Raw genomic sequence first — 18,581 nt, 5'->3', positions numbered from 1 at the left:
TGCAGTTCCATTCTGGGCTGCTGCAAAGGGTCTCCTTCCCTTTCAATCTCTCCTTCATGCTGCAGGGAAAATGGTCTTTTTCTGAAGCCTTGCTGAGATGGCCCCTCATTTTCTTAGGGATGATGAAATCCAACCTCCTTAATATGACCTGCGCTTTCCTTCAGGATCCCATCCCTACACTTTTTTTGGCCTTATCTCTCCCTTTCCTGGCTGGCGCCAGAATTTCCTCATGCTTCATCACTAGCAGCTCCATGACTACATCCAGCATCCAGCTCATTGTTGCTTCTGCACTGTTGTACTTGTTCTGTCTGTTCCTGGAAGAACAGCCCCTCTTGTCTGCCTGAAAAACTAATACTTACCCTTCCAATGGCTTCCCCTTTGGGAAGCACCTCCCCACCCAACCTCGGCAGCCAGACTTAAGGGCTTCCTCTCCGTGTTGTTGAAGAGCCCCAAGGACACCCTCTGACATGGCACTTACTGTGGTGTAAAATTGTTGGCTCACCTCTCTGTCCTTGGTTTTGTCTTCACTGTCTCAGCAGCTAGCACATTGTCTGGTGTAGGGTGTGTTTTTAATAAATGCTGGTCAAAGTAAGATGATGGAGGAAGAAATGAGTGAAGAGTTCCAGCAGTGCTCCCTCACTGTGCCCGCTTCCGTTCTGAAGGAGCTGCTTTCAGTGTTGAACAGAGGCTGACTCCCAAGTAAACCACCCCCTGCAGACTAGCTGCAGCTTTGCGGATACAGATTCTGCTAAGCTGGGATAGCAACAATGTTTAGAACCAGAACGAAACCTAAGGATTCCTTAGCACACCTTCTCATTTTAGGAGCAAGGCTCAGAGGGTGAGGCAGCATGGCCAAGGTCACATGACTGGATAGTTAGAAAGCCACTTCAGCCAGGTACAATGACTCACACCTGTAATCCTAGCACTTCGGGAGGCTGAAGCCAAGTGGATCGCTGGAGCCCAGGACTTCAAGGCCAGCCTGAGCAATATAGTGAGACCTTATCTCTACAGAAGATTTAAAAACTAGCCAGGCATGGTGGTGCATGCCTGTGGCCCTAGCTACTTGGGGGACCTGAGCTTGAGCGTGGGAGGTCAAGGCTGCAGGGAGCTGGAATCACGTCACTCCACTCCACTCCAGTCTGGGAACACAGTGAGATCACGTCTCAAAAAAAAAAAAAAAAAAAGAAAGCCACTTGAACACAGATCTGACCTAAAGTTCCTTGGTCTTTTTCCTGCAAGTCTTCTGCTTGCTACAAATGGATGGGCTAATTCTTTCATTTAAACAATACTTTTTTTTCTGGCTACAAAGCAAGTGTTCATTATAGAAAATTATGAATTGATTGTTTAGGCTCACTGTAGAAAATAAAGAGAAAAGCAAAGAGAAGAAGATAGGAATCATGTGTGGACATTCCACCAGAAAGACAAATAGTTCCTTCTATTTTGGCTTTTTGGATTGCAAGGAACAGAATCCTCTGGAGTTGACTCAAGCCAAAGGGCTTTGTGGTAGGGACACAGGTGGAATAACAAAGAATCTCACAGAAATCTTAGAGCAAGAAGCTGTCTCAGGGCTGGTCCTTATTAAGCTAGAGGGAGAGTGGCTTTGGATTCAAAGGATATTCAGGGATCCAAGAACAAATAGCTCAAAATTTTTACCCTGGAGCCCCACTGTTTATACAACTCAGCTCACTCCACATGCCTGCTTCTTTCAGTCCCGCCAGGATACTTTGCAAATGTGCTGGTTTAAACACTGAGAGAGACTCGCATTGGTCCAGCCCCTTTTCAATAGTCCTCAGATTGATGGACATCCTTTATACTGTGCCCAATCAGCTGTTAGCTAGAGTGTCAAGGGCTTGTGGCCAGCCTCTTGTAGGATAGTAGGAGTCTGTCCTGGCCTCAATGATAATAATGACAATAGTCAACATGCATGGAGCACCTGCCACATGACTTCCACTACTCTAAACACTGCCCACACGTTATAATATTAGCTTTACTTTTCGCTCTATGAGGCAGGCACTGTGATGATCACCACTTGAGCGTTGGGGAAATTAAATATCGTAACCTGTACAGCTGTAGCTCTATATTGACTGCCCTAGCTAAAAAGGTGATGCATCTATAACGCTCCTGTCTCCTATCCTTCTCTCCCCTATCAGTCCCCTTCCTGACAAGTCCCAGTGCTCTCACTTTGGTTGCCCCAAGTACCTCATTCAAGTGCTCCATGCTCCAGAATCATCTCTACTCCCTCTCCCCTCTCCCATCTGCCCAAATCCTGCTTCACTCAGTTCATCCCGTCTCTCCACCTTCCCTTTACCTGACCCCAGAGAAGCTTGGTCTGGCCTTTTGGAGTGTGGGCCCTGCCGTTAGTAGAGGATTCTTTCCTCTAGGGTAGACTCTGTGTTCTTTGGACACAGTGAAATAAAATATCAGGGCACCGGGCCGGGCATGGTGGCTCACTCCTGTAATCCCAGCACTTTGTGAGGCCGAGGCAGGCGGATCATGAGGTCAAAAGATCGACACCATCCTGGCCAACATGGTGAAACCCCATCTCTACTAAAAATACAAAAATTAGCTGGGCGTGGTGGCGCATGCCTGTAGCCCCAGCTACTTGGGAGGCCGAAGCAGGAGAATCGCTTGAACCCGGGAGGTGGAGCTTGCAGTGAGCTGAGGTGGCGCCACTGCACTCCAGCCTGGCGACAGAGCGAGACTCCGTTTAAAAAAAATAAAAATCGGAGCACCAAGAGTGAGAGAGTCCTCAAAGGGTTTCACAGGCTCTGTGGTGTGGACTCCTACATGCAGAATCCAAGCCACATCCAGGTTTTACCAGGATGCTCCCAGCCTCCTGCCTAAAGGGAGCACTGTTAATCACCCACAAATCCTGAGCCCTGAAGATGGCAGTCCTCTGATGACAGGGGACAGAAGACCTGCAGTCCACCTTATAATCTACAGCTGGGCCCTAAATGAGACAACTTCCTTTCCCCTGAGCCAAATTACGGGCAAGATGAAATGAGCTTGCAAACTTCTGCAGCCCTATTTGGCAACCAGACACATGAGTTTTCCCCTAATCTCTCTATTTCAAGAAGATCCAGCAAGCAAGATCTTTAAATGGAGGAAGTTTAATCAAAGGACTAGTAGGCATTATGCTCTCTTAAGCACAGACACGAAAAGGCGCAGTGCTTGGGCATAGAAGCCTAGAATCTATTGTTGCCTCTGTTTCCTCAAGATGGAAACACTGGTATGGAAGAAACGCAATCTCAGACACCTTTGGGAATTTTCCTGAGCAGCCCCCAAAGTGCTGTTGTAAAATTAATGGTAATTAGGATTATTGCTTAAACAAACTGTCACTTATATCTAATTACCATGTAATACAATCAAAATTATCATGAAATACATGTCAGATTCACTTTGTTGTAGACTTTATGTGATTACAGTCTTTACCTTCTGTGGATTTTTTTCCTTAGCAGTTTACTGCTTACTTGTTATATTACATGTGCAGAACTAAAAGTATTTAAGAAATGAGTGGCTGGGATAGAGACCCCTTTCTTGTCCTGTTTTTCATTCATTATTTATGAATAAATAAGAAAAAAGTATTATTTTTATGATTATCTTTTGAGACAGGGTCTTGCTATGTTGTCCAGGCTGGTCTTGACCTCTCCTGGGTTCAAGTGATCCTCCTGCCTCGGCCCCCTGAGTAGCTGGGAATACAGGCACGTGCTACCATGCCAGGCTCCTGCTTTTCTTTCTTTTCTTCCTAAAGTGGGTGAGAAGGTCTTTCAGCCTGATGTCCTCCATCTTGATCAATAAAGGCAGACAGCCTATCCCCCTACCCTCTAGAGTCATTTTCGCGGGAAGGTGGCTGTTGTGGCTGCAAAGAAGGGAGTCGCATGCGGGCTGGGTGGGCCCAGTCTCACCGAGACCCTGATGGGCCAGTGTCTCGGGTGGGGTCTGCGCAGCATCCTGAACGCAGCGGCGATCCTGAGGGACCCGTGATGCTTCTAGCCCAAACCTGCCCTGCTGGGTCTCGGCCGGTGGACCAGCAGGGGCCGCCGAGTGCCGACCCCCGGGCTGGCTGCTGTGGGCCTGCCTCACCCGGCCGAGAACGCACAGCCACTCCGTGGGAACCGAGGAGCTTCCGCACCGCACAGGCCTGGCTAGGAGCCCAAGCGCAGAAGAGGTAGGGGTGCGGCCACATCGGTGGGCCAGGGCAGTCTGCCAGGCGGGGCCTTGGGACGGGGCTGGAATCCCCCAGGCATGGCCAGGAGGTTAGCCTTCTGCCAATGACCCCGTTTAAAGCCCAGGTCCAGAAAGGGTGCTTGGTGGCCTGCTGCGGAAGGTGGCATCCCGCCTTTGCTGCCTATAATGCCCCTCCCCAAACTCGCACACCTCCCAGCCACCCCCATACCCACGTGGCCGGCTTCTGTGAGTTTCTTCCTCTCATTTTCCCATGCCCACCAATACTTCCCTTTCTATGCCCACTTCTTTTCCAGTCCAATCCCATTCTTTACTTTCCAGAGTGACAATCACCTCTTTGGATAAATCAGATTCATGCTAACAGTGTTAGTGTATAAATAATTTCCAGTAATCCCCTGCACTTGATTTCAATTCAGCAAACATTTATGGAGCAATTCCATAGACTGGGCCCTAGAGAAAAATCAAACTTAAACAAAATCTAGCCCCTCAAGGCTTTACACAGCTAGCACATTTTTCCTCAAAAGAGATGTTTTTAGGTAGTACCATAATGAGATTTTTAAAATTTTAATAATGTCATTTACATGTTAACATGCTGTAAGAGTATAACAAGTACATGAAATCCATTATTTCAAGCTTACTTTTGTTTAGAATGAGGCTAAAGAAGGTAGTATGTAAAATAAGTGAGGCTACTTAGAGAAAAATATTCAGTAAATAACACCGAAATGGCAAAATCTGTGCAGATGATGGACTCATGGCTGATTTCTGGGAAGCAGGAACTCAATGGGAGAGGAAGACTGTATCCAAAAGACACGTAATCCGAACAGGGAAACTGAGAGGGGGAAATTACTTGCGGCCTTGGGAACAAGGAAAGCTTCTTGGAGGAGGCAGCATTTGAGATGGGCCTTGATGGACAACAGAAATAAAACTAATGTTGAACAGTAAGGTGGAAATGGATCATACGGAGTTAAGAATTGTTTTTTTTTCCTTTTTCCTTAGTGACCTGTGCAAATAATATAACAAAAGGGGCTTTCCTGAAGGCAGGGATCTTCATACTGTGGGTGAGATCAATGGGTCAGAAAATTGATTTACTGGAATATGATTGGCATCTAAAATACTGACCAACAGTTACTGTCAGAGTGCAGCTTCCAGCATAAGCACAAGCAGTGTGAAACTTTTGTTTCCAAGTGAAGATGGAGTCATTTGAGTCCTGTGAAATGGTCACGGTCAAGAAAGTCTGAAACCTGTTGCCCTGTGTGATGCACTTTCAAGCATGGTGGAGCCTCAGGAGGAATCTATTGCTGATCCCCTCTCAAGTTGTGGCACACAGAAGTCATCTGTGTTGGCTCCACTTCAACCTTCCCTTTCCCAGCAAGTCTTTTGTCAGTCTGCTGGGATAAAGTAGGAAGTTTTGGTAGCTGTCAGCGGATGGCAGAGCTTTATGGGGCATACTTCATGGCTGAGAGTGAGTTTTTAACTGCAGCCAACCTGGGTTTTTTGGTTTTTTGGTTTTTTGGGTTTTTTTTTTGAGCTTTATTTATCAACTAGATATACAATATTGAGCTTTTTTATTGATCTTTATTTATCAACTAGCTCTATTTATCAACTAGATACATAATAAACTGTGCATATTGAATGCATACAATTTGATGAATTTGGACATAAGCATACACCATGAAACCATCATCACAAAAAAAGTAATAAACATATCCATTATCTCCAAAACTTTGCCTATGCCGAGTGTGTGTGTGTGTGTGTGTGTGTGTGTGTGCATTAAGAGCACTTACTATGAGATATACCCTATTAACAAAATTGTAAGTGCTTTCAGTATTGATGTCTTTGGTAGTGTCGTTGGCTATAGGTGCAATGCTATACAGCAGATCCCTAGAACCAATTCATCTTGCATAACTGAAACTTTATAGAAGTTCCTCAAACAATTAAAAATAGAACTACCATATGATCCAGCAATCCGACTTCTGAATGTATACCCAAAAGAACTGAAATCAGGATCTCAAAGAGATGTCTGCACACCCATGTTCGTAGCAGCACTGTTGACAACAGCCAAGATATGGAAATAACTCCACCTGGTTTCCATCCTTTGCTAATTGGGTTAGCCAGTTTGGGGACTGCAGTTACCCAAGCCATATTGCTTGTGACTGGGCTGTTTGGTGGGGTGCCTCTGAGGCCCGAGGCTCCTCATTGCCAGCTTGGAATAGTGACAGGATCTGAAGCTCCCAGCGTGAGGTGTGTGTGGGCTGGTGCAGGATCCAGGCTGTGTGGGAGGACGTGGGATGATGCCGCTTCAAAGTAAAATGGGATGGCCTCGGTGGCACACATTTAAATTCGCTGCAGGAAAATAAGCACACAGCAGCTATTTTTAATTTGCCTTAGAACGTACAAGAGCTAGCATTGCTCATAGAGCAAAATATTGGCTTTGGATAGAGGAGATGAAGAGGTTCTGAGCTTCACCTCTCACTTCTTTGCCAAGAGATACTGGGAAAGGGCCCAGGGAAGACAGCAAGCGGCTGAACTGGGCCATTTGTGAGCCGGTACGAGTTCACCTTCAGTGTTGCCACACTCCTTCCATCTCTGAGGACCCCAAGCTTGTTCCCCTAGCACCACAGGTCAACTCCTTCGTATAGTACTCCTCCCTCTCTCAAGGTCTGCTCCCAGGCAAAGTTCTGGAAGTTGCTTTCTCAATCTGGTGTAAAAGACTGATAATAGCTTGCATGTACCTTTGCAGATGTTTTTGTATTTCGACAAGGCTGAACACCTTAATGCCAAGCTGTGCCACTCCAGTTGGCCAGCCTGGCACATCAGTGGGGAGCGTGTCTGTAAGGGAAGGGGCCTTTCCTGACACAGCTGGAGCACAGCATGTAGTAGCTGTTTATTCCACCTCTGCAGACAGTCAGATTTAGTTGACACTACTTAGAATTAGATTTTTAAAGCTGGAAAGGACCTGGTTGAATTTCCTCCCATTAAAGACAAAGAAACAGACCTGGAGGCCTGATGTCACTTCAGTTCAATTCAACAGGTGTTTTCTGAGCACCTACTGTGTGCCAGACACCAGCCTGACACAAGAGAAGCAATGAGTGATATGATATGGCACTTGCCGTCCGTCTTCCCACCCTCACACAGTCAGGTGGGGCAGACGCAGGACCGCATTCTTGCTTCTGCGGGCAGGACCACTAAGAGTGGACAGACAGACTACCAGTAGGGCCAGTGTTGGAAATGATTCTTCAATTTGCTAGAACTATGAAGAATGACTCATACAGCACTCCCAGAAGGGTACTGTCATTGCCATATCTCTGAAATCTTGGGACATAAAGTTAGATCTCGAATGCAGGGGTTAGGGACACAGACCCAGGAAGTTCATAACTGTAAGCTTCTCTCAATTCAGTTGAATTCAACAAACATTTGTTGAGTGCTTATTTGTGCCCATTACTGAGAAGGGTACCAAGAGCACAGAAAATACCTGTTGAATTGCTAACATAAGAAAGTCTTGTGGCAAAGCGTGATGTGATTTTCAAACTGCAGCTCTCTGTCCCTTAGTGAGTCATGACATCAGCTTAGTGTATAGTACACACAACTTAGGGGTAGAGAAAAGGAAATACAATAGAAAAAAAATAAGAGCACATTACACAAATTAAAGGTCAATAGTGTTTCACAAAATACGGTATATATGTGAGTGTGTGTATATATATATGTATATATATGATCAACAGCATGTGTACATATATATGTTTAACAGATTCTTACTGAGGATTATGATATAAGAGAAAATTTGAAAGTCATGATTTACAACACATACCAGAGGAAGGGGTGATGCTTCAGGCTATGTGCCTGTGGTAGAACCAACTAGAATGTAAGTTGACAGTGTATCAGTTATGGATTGCCAGAGTCATGCTGCATAACACAGTACCACAAAACCTCAGTGGCACACAATAGTACTCACTGGTTTTCTCAGGTGCCTGCTCATCAGCTAGAGAATTCTGTTGGCCGTCGTTGGCTGGCTCACACATCTGAAACCCAGTAGGCCATTGGCTGACCTAAGATGAACTTGGCTGGGAACTGGGGCACCTTGGCTTGCTCCGTGTATCTCTCCTCTTCCAGCAGACCAGCGTGGGCATGTTCTCATGGAGATCAAATGAGCAAGAGGACACACCCATTGTGCATACCTTTTAAAGCCTCTTTGGCATCATGTTTTCTAATTTTCCACTGACCGAAGTCACAAACCAAGCTCCAAATTATATGGCAAAGAGTGTGGGCCATTTTTACAGTTTACCACAACAATGAGCAGTAAGGTTGGATTTGCTCTGATTCATCCTGTCCCCAGGTTCTTGGCCTTCCCTTTTTTGATCTTGATTTGGGCATCTGGTGCCTAGAACTCCAGAGGGTATGGCTAGAGCCTTTGTTCCCTTTGCAACCTAACAGGTGGAAAAGTTACAGATGGACAGCAAGGAGGCACCCTCGGGAGACCCACTAGAAAGAAGATACAATGCAGGACCTGGCAGGGTCCTGGCATCTCCTGGCAGGGCAGGGCTGGGTGGAGGGCAGTCAGGAGAGAGGGTGTGAGGGAATCTACAGGAGGGAATTTGACAACTTGGAACATCCTTGTTCTTCCCAATTTTGTATTCAATTCAAGGAGGGAGTTTCAACCAACTTGTTCCAGGAAGAGGATAAATTAATCCCATTTCTAATGTAGAAAAAAACAAGCCTTCTATTCCTGCCACTAATCCGTGATGTGACCTCAGACAAGATACTTCTCTGGGTCTCAGTTTCCCCACTGTAAAGGAAAGGGGATGACTCTATGGGTTGGATGGTGCCTTCCAGCTTCGTCTTCTCTGCCTTCCTCCAATGCCTTGCTCATGGTACAGATGCATTGCTTAAGGCCCACTCCACCCTCCAGTGCTCAGCACACAGAGCTAATCCATCTTAACCTTCCCTATTAGAGTGGCCATTGCCTCAACAGCCTTCTCAACATCCCACTCCACTGCTACAGCTGACCGGTGTACACAGGCAAGATGAGCTCTGCCATGCTTATTTGGTAAAGCTGAAGGAAGCAACTCTCTTTATTTCTAAGCCACTAAAAGGCCATGGAATATACCCGAGCAGCTGGAAAAGCAGCAATGTATTCATTTCAGATTAATTTAGAGAAGCGAGCTGGAAAATGCTGGGGCCGTGCCTTGCAACAAATTTGGATCCTCTTAAAAGCTCACATAAGCTGTGATATCCTGATGGTAGGAAGTCTTTAATACTCACTGGGGGAAGGGGAAGGATCTGACTCTTTAAAGGTCACCGTTACTTTTAACTATTTTAAAAGAATAATAAAGGAAGAACACCTTCAAGTATAAGGCATTTAAGGTTCATTTCTAAGGGACCAGCAACTTCGGTTAGAACAATTTACACTAATTTTACACTGGATGAGAAGAGTGGTGATAGTGGACATTAGAGGCCGGCAAGTCCACACTGCTCCCCCTCTGCTCATCCATCTATGCTGTCCCTGGAGGTAGCTGGGGACCTCAAGCAGAGTCTGGAGAGCTGGGCTTGAGTGACCGGTGGGCAGGGTGGCTCTCCTGTGCTGGGATCCTGGTTCCAGCACTTACTAGCTGTGGGAAGCCTGGCAAGTTCATCAACCTTTCTGGGCCTCAGTTTCCTGATCTAGAAAACGGAGACAATAATTGTATCTCTCCTACAGAGTTGTTGTGAGGATTAACAGAAACGTGCATGTAAAAGACTCAGTACTTGACACATAATAACCTCAACAGAGGCTAGATATTAGTGACAGTGCTGTCCAAGCCTGCATTCATTATTTTAAAATTAAAGTACTTTTCTAATTTTCCTAACATGGCTAAAAAGACAACCCTCTTTCAAGTTTCAGCTTGTGGTGGGTTTGAAAGTTCGCAGCACAATCGCCCCCGCCATTTTTGCTCTCCTTCCCTTGCTTACGCAATATCTGGTCTCCATTTTTACACAAGTGGTGTAACAATCTAGATTCACTGACGAGCTCCCCTTAGCCTTCCCTCCTTTCCTCTTCATCTGGACAAGCTGCTGGGGAATCCTCTGAATTTCAACCCCAGGGGAAGCCCAAAACCTTCTAGAGTCACTTTCTCTTTTAGAATCTTAAGACCATTGATCATATCTGTCTATTTTCTGAAGCTGTAGAGACAGCCACTCAAGAAACAGAATTTCAAAAGGATACTATATTCTATGAATTAGTCAATTCCCTTGTGGTAGACGTGAAATTATCCCTAAACCACCCCAACAGAGGAGACTCTTACAGTGAGAGGCAAGGAGATGCTGGGTTGTAACAATAGGAGAGTCATTTGCAATGCAAATGAGCAACCAGCAGGCAAATGAACCCTTATGGGAAAACCACTCTAATCGTAAAACCTACTTGCTTTGGGGAAACTGCAGTGTAAGGACAAGCAGAATCATAGCTCCGTGAATTCCCTCTAATATAGGATATTAGGGAATTATCCAGGTAGTTTTCTATGAAATTGTGCTTGAATGAAACAAAATGCATTGCTGGGAAATAGATAATATCTTTAAACATTGAATCCACAATTGCAGACTAAATTATTTATGGTTGTCACTATAGCTGTGATAGTTTGGATATGAAATAGTCAGGCTTTTCCCTCTGTTTTTATTTGTAGGAAAACAAGTCATTCAAGCTTTTTAGTGATACAATGTGACTTGCTGTCGATGGCAGTTACGAATTTCCAAGCCCTGCCAAGCACAGGAGTACCCAGAAGGGACATATGTTTTCTCTGCTTTGTGTTCCAAATTTGCCTTAAAAACATGCAATTATGTGAAGGCCTGATTTATATTTTCAAGGAAAAGCACAATAATGGCCCTGTTTTCTAGCTGTGTTTCTCCAAAACGTATTTATATTGCTGCCTTTAAAAAAGAAGTTGGCTAATGATCACTGGATTTTTGCTTTCCTTTGTGACATATGAAAATTTGATGGGGTCCGTGAGACTTAAGAACTGTTTTCTTAAGTGCAAAGGAAATTTAGTTAACATAGTGTGTGCCAAGAGCCTGACAAATCTTCTGTAGTTACCTTTCATCCATTTCCTTATTTTTGTGGAGGGTGGGAGAAGGGAGGCAGGAAGTGAGAGAAGATGTGGCCAGGAGGCGGTGATGGTAGCGTGACCCCAGAGGACAGACAGCAAACCTCGGCTGGCTCCTAAAGCATTACAGGTGTGGGTGTGTCATGCTTGTTTGGTGGAGGTGGGGTGAGGTGGGATATTTGTTGCGGATGGCTCTGAGGTGAAGTTGTGAAGAGAAAAAGGCTTTTTGGTTGCATTTTATGCTTAAATGAAAATTACTGTAAAACCCTTTATAAATTATATAATCACACTCCCTTTAGATTTCATGCCCTTCATTGCTATTATTAATGATGGCTTTCACTCCACTCTCTCAGCAGCATTTCCAGGAAATTTATTGAGAGAAGATGAGTTAGTCTCTTTCTGGATTGGGGAGCCCCCTCCTGGGAGGTAGGGCAATTTTTGTTGTTGTTGTTTTTTCTTTTTCAGTGATAAAGGTAGAGAAAGGCAAAAGGCCAATTCCACATAAAATGGTAGTTAGTGGACAGGCAATCCATCACTGTAAAAAATTTCAGGAAGTATTGAAGCTAAGACGAAAAAATATTCAGGTACAGTGGAAAAAATGAAAGTTTGTGGTAGGGATAACATATAGGCAATATATTTTTATTCCTTTGTACAAATCTGCAAAACAAATGTGTTTTATGTAATTTATGGACTAATAAAGTATTTATATCTGATATTTAGAATTGTAAGGGCTCAGAAAAATACAATGTGAAAAATTGTGACAGTAGCATATCTTTCCTATAATTTTCCAACCTTAAGAGAAATAATTTTCAAATCCTTAAAAAGTTGTTTCGCCTTCTGGATTTCACATCTAGAACTCAGGAGACGTCATATAGGTGTTCTTAGAGACAGGATCTTTTTATTTTTATATTTATTTATATTTATTTATTTATTTTGAGACGGAGTCTCGCTCTGTCGCCCAGGCTAGAGTGCAGTGGCGCGATCTCAGCTCACTGCGAGCTCCGCCTCCTGGGTTCACGCCATTCTCCTGCCTCAGCCTCCCGAGTGGCTGGGACTACAGGTGCCCGCCACCATGCTCGGCTAATTTTTTGTATTTTTAGTAGAGACAAGGTTTCACCGTGTTAGCCAGAATGGTCTCGATCTCCTGACCTCGCGATCCGCCCGCTTCGGCCTCCCAAAGTGCTGGGCGTGAGCCACCGCGCCCGGCCGAGACAGGATCTTTTTATTAAAGCTCAGACCCAAGTATGTTTTTCTCATGTGTTGTGTGTGAGCCTGGTAAACTCTGATCTGCGTTTTTGGATCCTAGAGAAGGCTTTGGCCAAAGAACACTTTGAATTAACTCAGTGGTAATGTCTTTTGTCTGATAAGGGAAATGGCTCTCAGTTTGATGAAATATCTTTTGCATGTATTTAAATACTGGTAAGATCTTTCTCCCAGTTAACTTTTGAAATTACTTCCTGGGTTCCGTTCTTGCCAGAAGAGCCCTACGAAGAATTTTCAAGTAGAAACTTCAGGCTACATGTGTCTCCACTCTAGACCTGGGTCCTTGGTTTTGTTCCCCGATGAAAAGTAATTGTGAGAGCATTCAAATCACAATTTGAAAGATGCTTTAATTTTATAAAATGGCAGATCCCCCAGTAGCTTTGGTGTCAGTCTGAGTTTTACAGGAGGGGCCACCACCTTGGAGACTGGTACACAGAGATTTCAGGAGATGATCCTATTGGAAGAAAAGCCAATTTCCTCCTTTGCTGTTTGCCTCAGGCCTCATGAGACAGTGTAAGAACATCAGAGCCTGACTTGGCTGTACTCACTGGTGATAGTTTATTCATTCTAAGCCAGATGTTTGGGGATTTTCATTTATAAAAGGCAAATTGGTGAGACAGTAGCTAAGAGACTGAAGGTGAGGAGGAGGTATTCTCTGGTGATCCATTTATTGACTAAAAGAGACCCAGTTTCACTAACACCAGAGTACCTCCATCCAATGGCCACAGCTTCAGAAAATTTACCCCAGAAAAAAACATGGCAGGTCAGTTCCCCCAAGGCCTCCTCCTGGCTCAGCATGGGTAAGAGATGGGCTGGAGAGCAGAGGATGTGGCAGAGGCAGCTCTAACACAGGACCCCTGACAGGGAACAGAGTGTTTGGAATCTGACGCAGTAAAATTATTTGTAGACTCCCTTTTCTCATTCAGTCTAGTTCCTGATCCTTTTTGTGAGGGGGTGTGGAGGCTTCCTCTTTTCTCTCTCAAGTCAAAGCCTAGCCTATCCTCCCTTCCCTCCCACTACCTCTCCACCTCCTCCTTCCTTCCACCCAGTAAAGCCAACCCTACCCTAGAATTTGGGGTTGTGGAATCAATTGAATTGGCATAGAGACTCACAACAGTGAGGGCTGGAATATCCAAAGTTACCTGGAGGCTCAGCTTATCTCACTGGACTCATAAAGAGAAATTATGTGTTTCCAGAAATTGTATTTTATAGATATTACTATCAGCATTATACATTTTTAATTTATTTTCTTTTTGTTTTGATAAGATGATATCAAATGACCCTTGAAGAGTTACAAAGCTTAAATGCACCCTTTCAGGTAGGAATTGGTCAGGTGAACTTTCAAAATATTCATCTGGGTAATTTGATTTTCTTTTTGAAGATTGATTTTTCAGTGAAAATCCTTTTAATTCTATAAAATAGCAATGAAGATTAAATTCTTTTTAAATTGTCACTTCTTAATGGAATTAGAAACAAATTGTGAATGCATCAGAGAAATGAACAAAAGAGATACATGTTAGAAATTGACAGAGTTTAGGTAAGTCTAATTAGACATTCAATTCTTTGGACTTTGGCTCCTAGACTAAAGAAAATGCAGCTATGTTCATAGCTAATTATTCTTTTTTTGCTTTCAGGAATATGAAAAGAGAGGAAGACAGCTGCTGGATCTGGAAACTTTCAAATGCATAATGAAACAGAGTATGAGGTCACAGAATAAAGTAAATGGGTTTTATAAACATTGGATCATTGAAACCACAGTTAAAACTTTAACCACATGAACCAATTAGGCCAGATGATCTATCTGTAAGATCACTCTCAGGTCTGAACTGTAGTTTCTACTTAAAACCCATCTGATTTACTTAACAGCTTACATGGTAAAATATATTTAAATTACTTACTACACTAGACCAACAAGATATTTGAAGACTTATCTTAAAAACGAGAAAAGGCCGGGCGCGGTGGCTCACACCTGTGATCCCAACACTTTGGGAGGCCAAGGCAGGCAGATCATTTGAGGTCAGGAATTCAAGATCAGCCTGACCAACATGGAGAAACCCTGTCTCTACTAAAAATACAAAATTAGCTGGGCATGGTGGCCCATGCCTGTAATTCCAGCTACTCAGGAGGCTGAGACAGGAGAATCGCTTGAACCTGGGAGGCAGGCAGAGGTTGCGGTGAGCCAAGATCGAGCCATTGCACTCCAGCCTGGGCAACAAGAGCAAAACTCCATCTCAAAAAAAAAAAAAAAACAAGAGGGAGAAAGACTTTTATTACATCACTGGTTTTATATGTATTTTTGTCCAGAGAGTTTGAGCATTTCCCTTACCTCAATCTGCTGGAATTAGGTATTTTAAACTTTTTCTCTGCCACCTTGGTTAGCCTAGAATATGAAATCCTAATGAATAAGGTTGCACTCATATCATAAAATAAAATATATATTATAAAAGAAAAAGCTGTTTAAGCTCTATTTGTTAAGGTTTCATGATTACGTCTGAAATTATAGGAAAAAAGTATTCAAGGTAAAGCTCTATGATCTTGTCCCTGGAGTTTGAACAGAAACACACCCTTGTCAGACTGGTGAAGTCCCCAGGTGCCCTTTTCAAGGGCAGAGCCCCAGATTCCATGGCTACAGTGGGAGTTTAGGTGTGCTCAGCATTTCACTTGCTGTGGGAAAGGGAATGTTAAATAACACATATTTTTTAAAAGTGTCCCTTCCTGTCTTAGCCTTTTTGGGCTGCTATAACAAAACACCTTAGACTTGGTGGCTTATAAACAATAAAAATGTGTTTCTTATGGTTCTGGAGGCTGCAAAGTCCAAGATGAAGGCAGATTCACTGCCTGGTGGGGGCCTGCTTCCTCACTCCTGGACAGCATCGTCTCACAGTGTGCTCACGTGGTGAGGGGTGAGGGGTCTCTCTGGGACCTCTTTTTATAAGGCCACTAATCTCATTCATGAGGGATCTGCCCTCATGACCTAATCACCCCCCAGTACCATCATATTGGGAGGTAGGATTCCAACATATGAATTTTGGGAGAACACAAACATTTAGACCACAGCACCTTCATTTGTGTGAAATGAAACAAACTTCCTATTAGGAAGAGAAAGGAGCATCTTATTTAAATGGATAAATTATTCAGTGTTTTAGCAATGTCCCAGATATTTTAAACCAAAATAGTGTCATTACCTACACTTTTAGAATGCCTGCTTGCCTAATCATCTACCCATTCCTTTATTCCTTCCTTCCTACCTTCCTCCCCTTCCTTCCTTCCCTCCTTCCTTCCTTCCTACCTTACTCCCTTTCCTTCCTTCCCTCCTTCCTTCCCTCCCTCCCTCCCTCCCTCCCTCCCTTCCTTCCTTCCTTCCCTCCTTCTTTCAATACATATTTACTGTGGGAGACTTTGTCTTAGCCCCCATGGTACAGTCAGTCAAGTCATGGTCTGTGTCCTGGGGAAGGTCAGAGCTGCAGTAGAATTAAGCCTGGGTGCAGTGGGAGCACCCAACCCAGACCAAGGAGTGAGGGAGCCTTCTGCAAGGTGAACCTTGGGCTGAGTTTTGAGAGATGAAGGGAATCGCTCCATAAAGGAGGGAGAGAGAGGCAAAGCCTCCTAGGCAGAGGGAACCGCATGTGCAAAAGCACAGAGGCAAAAGTCAGCATGCTGCCTGTTCCACACATCCAGCAGAGCGTATGTGAGGAGAGGCGGTGGGGCACCAGGACAGACATCACATTATCTGGGGCCATTTTAGCTCAGCAAAATGTTACCCAGTACATCACTGAGGAGCCATGAGACCATTTCTTTCTTCACTTATGTATCAGTCATTGACTTCCAGCTATGTGTCCACGTTGCTTTAGGATCTTTATATATTTTATTTCATCCATCTCCAGAATATCAAAAGAGCCCCCTCAAAAGGATTCTTATCCCTATTTCATAGCTGAAAAGAATGAGGTTTAAAAAATCTGAGTAACTTGCTTGAAACCCCTCAGCTACTAAGGGATAGATTTGGGATTGAAACTCTAGTCTGTCTCTAAAGCTGATTATATCAGTTAGGATTGGCTTTAACTACAGGTGACAGAATATGCATAACCTCAAAGGCCTAAGTGAGGCAGAAGCCTTTTCCTCTCTCATGTAGGAAGTCGGGGGTCAAGTGGCTTCATAAAATTTTCAGGGACTAGACCCCTTCTACTTTGTGGTTGTGCCATCCTCAGCCTGTGTGTTCCTCCTCATTGCCCAAGGTGGCTGCTCAGACTCCAGCCAACATGCTCTCATTCCAGCCAGCAGGAAGGGAGGCATGTCAAGAAAAGACTCACCCCTTCCTTTTAAAGACAACTCACAGAAGCTGCCCATGACACTTGCATTTGCAACTTTTTAGTCAGAAATTAATCATATGTCCTATCTAGTTGCAAAGGAAGCAGGCAAATGTGGTCTTTGCTCATTTCTTTTCCACTATTCTAGGGTTTTGTATTCTAGTACCTGCTAAGAACCAGAAAGTATCTCCTTTGCTCTTTCTATGCAATACTGACTTACTTCATTAAAATTCAGTGCCAAGAAGGGGAAGGAGTGCTAAAACATACATTCAGGCAGGGCACCATGTGTAGGATATTTCAGATGTAGGTGGCATCTAGAGGAACAGTGGTCTCAGCCCAGAAGCATACCAAACCCTTTGGCTTCCTTGCGAAGCCAAGAGGGTGTCCTAACTTTCCTAGAAATACTGTACTTAGATGCTCCTCCTTTAAAACTGATACTGGTCTGCAGTTACCCACATAGAACTTATTGTTTTCCCTTACATGGTTGGTTTGCTTGTCTGTGACCTTGCTAGATAGTGAATGTCACAAAAGAACATCTTTCAGCTCTGAAGCCTCAGCATCTGGCACGGTGTTTGACCTACCATTGGTGCTCAGTCTATGTGTCTCCAGTGGCTGAATCACTGTGTGGAGGCAGAGTTCAGTGTCCCTGAGTGTCTCACTGAGAATCATGCCCTTTCATGCAGAAGCACGTGCTCCTCCTCAGCTCTGGGCTGGAAGGAGGAGGCTGGGTCTCTCTGGGCACAGCCCACAGTGCTGCAGGGCCAACAAGAGCCCATCTGATGGCCCACAGCCTCACCATGCAGCTTACAACACCACATGGCCCTTCCCTGCTGCCATCCTGTCTGGAACCTCAGAGTGCCCAGGAGTACACACAGCTGCCTGAGGCTTGGCTCCACGGTCACAGAGGTGGTCTCGGGGGCAGCCTGAGCCCAGTGTGTAAATGCTACTTCTCCTGGGCTTTTCTGCTTTCTGTTCCATCTCTGACCCTAGGCTCTTGTTGAAGCCATACCTCTGACTGTTTTGGTTTGTTTGTACATTTATTCCAAAAATCTGTTAAATATTGTGTGCATTGTATTGTCTAGTGGCCATGGTGAAGTTTGGCACCATCAGCCCACCCCGGGAATGTGACATGTCTCCACTGGAGCATGACTTAGAAGGAACTGGTGCTGAGCTTGGTTGCACAGCCAGGGTCTTTCTTCATGGTCCCTACACTGGCCCTGGGTGTTAGACTCACCAGCATACAATGCCCTGGTGTGTTGAATACCAGGCATCACCTCATCTTCTCCATTTCACTGTATTACTGCTCAAAGGCAGACACCCTGGGATATATGAGAAAACCAACACCTTACTTCCCAACACAGACATGTAATACAACCAGCTCTGTTGAAGCTGCCTTCTACATACATTCATGAAATTATAGACCTTGGGGCTTGAAAGGACCTTAGAGTTGTTTTAATGTTTAACCCCCTCAGTTCTCAAATGTTCTTCTCTGCTAAGCCATGAGCCAGCATGTGCTTGAATGCGTTCAGGTAAAAAGAACTCAATACCTTACAGGGCAGCCCATTTCAAGTTTGGAAAGCTCTGACCTTAGATATTTTTTCTCCTCTATGAGCTGAAATTAGTCTTTATTGACATTCTACCTTGTAGCCCAATTTCTATACTTTTTAGCCACTGTATTAGTTATTCATTGCTCCACAATAAATTATCAAAAACTTACTAGCTTAAAACAATACACTTTTTTTTTTTTGAGACAGAGTTT

This window comes from Nomascus leucogenys, chromosome 9, assembly GCF_006542625.1.
Source record: "Nomascus leucogenys isolate Asia chromosome 9, Asia_NLE_v1, whole genome shotgun sequence".
In the NCBI taxonomy this organism is placed as follows: Eukaryota; Metazoa; Chordata; class Mammalia; order Primates; family Hylobatidae; genus Nomascus; species Nomascus leucogenys.
This window is presented reverse-complemented; position numbering follows the sequence as displayed.